This window comes from Castor canadensis, chromosome 8 (assembly GCF_047511655.1).
Source record: "Castor canadensis chromosome 8, mCasCan1.hap1v2, whole genome shotgun sequence".
Lineage (NCBI taxonomy): Eukaryota > Metazoa > Chordata > Mammalia > Rodentia > Castoridae > Castor > Castor canadensis.
The window spans coordinates 146,086,256-146,092,255 of record NC_133393.1 but is presented as its reverse complement, the minus strand read 5'-3'; positions in this window follow the sequence as shown (position 1 = coordinate 146,092,255).

Genomic DNA, 6,000 nt, shown 5'->3' with positions numbered 1-6,000 from the left:
TGGTGTCACATCTAGACCTTCTGAGTCAGGGGACTCTGGGTCTTCCACTTGTAAGACGCCCTGGGGCAGAGTCTGGCCAAGGCATCTTCATACCTCAATGACTGCATACTTCTGCTCTTCCCTGCTTGGGGCAAAACAAAAGTGGGGCCCAGGGAGCAAGCCGGGCCATTCTAAGATGAGGACCCCCCAAAGAACAAAGGGGCAGAGAGGAGACCAATGTCTGGAAACTGGACACAAGCCCAGCCCTATTGCTGGAGGGGACATTCTCTTAAGCCACTAGCTGGGGCTCTGGGAGCCAAGAACAATGTCAAACTGACCCAGGCCTTGACCATGATACAGCAGGAACCTGAGAGCCAGGCTCCTGGTGCAGCTGGGGCCACAAGCCAGTCTAGAATTCCTGCCTAATTCTAAGATTCCAGGTGTCCAATCAGGAGATGAACATGAATCTGAAACTAAGTCACATCTAGGGGGAGTCAGGGGGCCAGAGGTGGCTGGGGAGAAAGGAGGCTGATTCATTCTTAAACTTTTGTTTGTTCACCCATGCAAACACTTGAGACTAGTGTTCTAAACCTCTAAGAATCTTAAGACTGGTCCTCAGAGACAGTTGGCAAAGACTTGGGAGTCAGATGTCCCTGGTTTGGACTCCAGCTCCACTCACTGCTGTGGGACTGAACCTTGGTGTTCCTCAGCTTCCTGCTCTGTGGTGGGTTCCTACTTCCTGGAACACGATGGAGATGAAATGAGATAGTATGCCAAGAGCATCCCCAATGGTGAACCCCAGGGGTCACCTGGGCCACAGAGGACCAGCTTGGGAGTTTCCAGGCTGGAGACTGGCAGGGAGGGCCCTGCCTGGGAAGTACCATGGAGCCACCTGGCGGCCAGGCCCAATCACCTGTGTCTGGTGCTCTGGTGCCCCCTCGTGGTGGCTGTTCTCCTCACACCCCTAGGAAAGCTAGAGAAGAGCAAGCCATTTTTACCAAAAAAATGTCCTATTGTGCTTTTTAAAAAAAGACCTAGAGACAGGTAAGAGTCCTCACTGACTGCATGGGGGGCCCAGCCCAGTATACAGCACTTGGTAATTGTCCAGAAGCTCTGGATGCTGCTTTTAGAAAGGAGGCCCAGGTAGACGCAGGGCCTAACCAGCGAGTGGGGACATGGGGCTCTCTCCTCCCACTCCACTGTGCCACACAAGGACCAGCAGTTCATCCTCCACTTACTGAAGGTCGAGCACTCACAGCAGGACCCACCTGCTCACAGGGACCTGGCTGCAAGCCCTCTCCCCCGCTTCCAGCCACAAACCCAACACCCCCAAATCCCCCCAGCCCATTTCCCACATTGAACAGGACAGGTTTCCCTCAAGGAAATCCGGGCTTCCCCATGAGCACCCTTCCAGGTCCTTCCTGGGGCAAGAGGGCCACCCCATCCTTGCCCCAGGACTAAGCTGACTGCTGGGACTTGACCTCTGCAAAGGCCTCCCCACAAGCAGTAGGAGCTTGAGACGAGACCCCACCTAGGTCCCAGATCTTCATACTCCAGAGGGTCCTCACAGACTGTAAGGTCTGCTCCTCACTCCAAATACATTCATGCCCTGCCTCTGTCATCCTGTTCCAGATAACAGAGTGAGCACACTACCTGTCACCAGCTGTGTGACTCTGGGAAGTTACTCAACCCTTATGAGCTGTCTCCTTATCTGTAACATGAGAATAATAAACCACTAACTCACAGAATCATGTAGAGGATGAGATAAAAGAATGTGCATCAAGTGTGTCAGTGCCTGGCACAGAGTGAGCACTCAGCAAATGTGGCTATTGTTACCATTCAGTCATTCAACAAGCACTGGAATGGGGAATTGACAATGGCCCCAGGCAAAGGAAAGCACTGGAAGCCCTGGCTCTCTCATGAAACCTGTTCCCGGTAACCCCTTCGGCATCCTCTCCAAGTGCTCTCCAATGTCCCCATACTACAGGAGCTTGGTCCACTGCTGATTCAGATGCTACCTTTGACTTCTGAACCTCTCCCTTCCATCTGAAATGCCTTTCCCCTTGAAGGACTAAGGTTAGGAGCCACCTAAGAGGTACTTAGCTTGCACTGTCCCACTTTATACTTTTTTTTTTTTTGGTGGTGGTACTGAAATTTGAACTCAGGGCTTCATGCTTGTGAGGCAGGTGCTCTAGTGCTTGAGCTTGCCTCCATCCCTGCACTGTTCCATCTTAGTTGAAAACTGTCAGCAAAGGTGACTTTCTCCATTTTCCCTCCCGTCCATGCCTCTCCCCTCCCCTTCCTGTCCTGCTTAGCAACCTGTTACGGGCTAAACAGCGTCCTCCCTTCCCCACCATACACTGAAGCCCTTAGACCCAGCACCTCAGAATGCTTGTATATTTGAATGCAGGGCTTTAAAGAGGTCATTAGACCAGGCCTAATCCAGTATGATGTCCTTGTAAGACATTAGAGAGAGAGGGAGGGAGAGGGAGAGAGAGAGAGAGAGAGAGAGAGAGAGACAGAGACAGAGACAGAGAGACTGAAGACACAGGGAGAAGACAGCCATCTGCAAACCAGAGAGGCCTTTCTTCTTTTTCTGGCAGTAGTGGGATTTGAACTCAGGGCCTCACTCTTGCTAGTTACCACTTCACCAGCCCCAAGGGGGCTGAAAACACCAACTCTGCCGTCTGTCTTAGTCTTCCGGCCTCCAGAACCGTGAGAACACAGGTGTGGTGTGAAGACCAGCACACTGATAGATGGACTAACCTAACCCCCAAAGGGACTATTCCAAGCCCATGCACACTGGCCTTCTGCTGGACTCTGGGGAGGGCATGGTCACCAACCTAGCCCTCTGGGCCAATTCTCGAACTGCTCACTGATAGGGGCTCTGAGAACTCAGAAGGAGGAGCCAAAAGAACCACCTCTTGCAGAGAACTCAGTTACCCAGGAACTTTCTCCACAACGTGAGACATTTTCAATGCTCCATCCCAGCACAGCCTGCCACACCCATTGGGCTTGACTCACTTAGATGGAGTCTAGTATCCCCACTTCTCAGGTGAAAAAATGCTCAGACAGGTACAAGCAGCTGGACTGAGATGTGAACCCAAGCCAACTGGCTCCAAGTCCATGCATTTACTGCCTCAAAATATTTTAGGTGCCAAAACTGCTAAAAAGTTGTACTGCAAATCACTTTAATGTTCTTTGGCCACACCATGTTTCTTGTGGAGCCAGTCACCTTGCCATTGAGCTACAGCCCCAGCCCTATTTTTTACACTAGTGTATACAACTGTGCAAAGAAATGGGCTTCACTGTGACATCTCTCCATACGTGCACATAACATACTGATCATAATCCCCCTACACTGCTGTCCCCCTCCTCCTGATCCTCTGCTTCTTCTCCAGTAGACTCCTACTTTTTTGGATTTTCCCCTAGATTCCACAAGAGAAAATGTGATTATTTTCCCAAGTCCAGCTTATTTCACTTAACATGAAGTTCCATCCATCCATCTTCCTGCAAATCACATATAATTCCTTCTTATAGTTGAATGATATGTGTTACGTATATATAAATTTTCTTTACCCATTCTTCCACTGACGGGCACCAAGGGGTTCCAAAACTTGGCTACTATGGATTGCACAACAAACACAGGTGTGTGCCTCTACATGTGTACAAGCATCTCTAGCATCTGCTTAGATTCCTTTGGGTCTACATTCCATTGTATAGCTAGATCATATGGCAATTCTATTTTTAGCGTTCCCCAAACCTGTAACAGTGGTTTCCATAGTGGTTGTACAAATTAACATCCCCACCAACACTTCATAAAGGTTTACACCCCACACACACACTCATCCTTGTCTGCATTTATCTTCTTGATGATAGCCATTCTAACGGATGAGATGGAATCTCAATGTGGTTTATTTGTATTCCCCTGATGGGAAAGAGTGAGGCATTTTTTCATGTTTTTCACTGGCATTTGTACTTCTTTTGAAGAGGATCTGCTTAGTTCACTTGCCCATTTATTGATTTGTTCTTTTGGTGTTTAATTTTTTGAGCTCTTTATATATTCTGGATATTAATCCCTTGTCCATGAATAGTGAGGTTTTTCTTTTCACTGTTGTTTCCTTTGCTATGCAGCTTTTTAATTTGATGCAATTCCATTTGTCAATTTTTGCTCTTACTTCCTGAGCTACTAGAGTTCTATTTCAGACTTTCTCTCATAGTCTCCAAGATCCAGGCCTTACATAAAGGTCTTTGATACATTTCCAGTTGATTATGGGACAAGGTGAGCGATAGGGACCTTGCTTCAATCTTCTACATGTGGAGATCCACTTCCCCCAGCACCACTGGTTGAAGAGGCTGTCTTCTGTGTCTTTGGCACCTTTGTCAAGAATCAGATGGCTCCTATGTTTGAAAACAAATGTCTACCTTTGTCCATAGAGACTGGACACTTCCAATTAAACCTTGATTTTTGTTAAACACCAAATTGCTATTTTTCATGTTTAAATGTACATACAAAAATTGTTACAGCATCTGAAACAAAAACTTCCACAAGCTCATGTTTAGAATGCCTATCTTTCACACTTTTAAAATTCAGTATTTTGTGGGGATTTTTTTTGGGGGGGAAAGGGGGTGGAACTGGGATTTGAACTCAGGGCAAGCAGGAGCTCAAAAAGCAGGCACTCGGCTGCTTGAGCCATGCCTCCAGTCCATTTTGCTCTGGTTATTTTGGAGATGAGGTCTCAGGAATTGCATTTGCCTAAGCCTTAAACCACAATCCTCCCAATTGCAGCCTTCCGAGTAAGCAGAATTACAGAGGTGAGCCACCAGTGCCCGGAGTGACTCTGTTTCTTAAAGACCAAAGAACAGGCTTTAGGCTGCTACTTGCAAACACTTTAACATTCTTTCATTTACGTTTCAACACATTAGGATTATGTAGTATTTTCCCTCCCTTGGCAGTACTAGAGTTTAAGCTCTACCACTTGAGCCACACCCCCAGTTCTTTTTTGCTTCACTTTTTTAGGTAAGGTGAAGTTTTTTGCCCAGGGGTGGTCTTGGAACATGGGCTGGATTTGAACCTCAACACTCCCAAAATCTATCTCCCAAGTAACTAGGATTACAGGCATGTGTTGCCACACCCATAGATTATTTTCCAATAAATAAAACTCCAAAATTGGCCATAATCTCCACTAATCTATTTTTTGCAGTGCTGGTTACCAAGCCCAGGACCTTCCCTGTGCATGCTAGGGAGGGCTCTTACCTCTGAGCTACATTACCAGCTATATATATATATATATATATATATATATATATATATATATATATATATATTTTTTTTTTTTTTTAACATTGGGTGTTAAACATGTACACTCTAGGCTAGGCATAGTGGCTCATGCCTGTAATCCTGCAGTTTGTGGCCAGCCTGGGCAAAAAAAGTGTGAGACCCCCATCTCAATCAATAAAAAGCTGGGTGCAGTGGTACATGTCAATCATCCCAACTACTCAGAAGAACAAATAGGATCACAGTCCAGGCCAACCTAGTTATAAATATAACTCTATTTAAAAAATAACTAAAGCAAAAAGGGCTGGGGGAGTGGCTCAAGTGGTACAGCACCTGCCTAGCAAGTACAAGACCCTTGAGATCAAACCTGAATACCACCACACACACACACAAAAGAATGTACACTCTGTTAAGACTTCTGATCTGGTGGCTGTAAACTAACAGGTCTAGCAGCATGTTGGAGAGAATGTAGTTCCTATTTGTATCTGTAGCAGCTCTGGGACTTCCAGCTGTAAGCCAGTAAAAGCAGCAACAGAGTTGCACAGCGCATAACAGTGTCTGGGCAAAGACAGCAGTGTATGCAGTAGGCTGTGCCATCTAGGCTTGTGTAAGTATACTCAATGGTGCTCTTATCATCTGTCATTAAGCAACACATGACTATATGACTAAAGAGAAAACGGTGTAAGCTGCAAAGCCAGGGCTGCTATCAGCCCCAAGACGAAAACCAGGTGAAATGACTACAC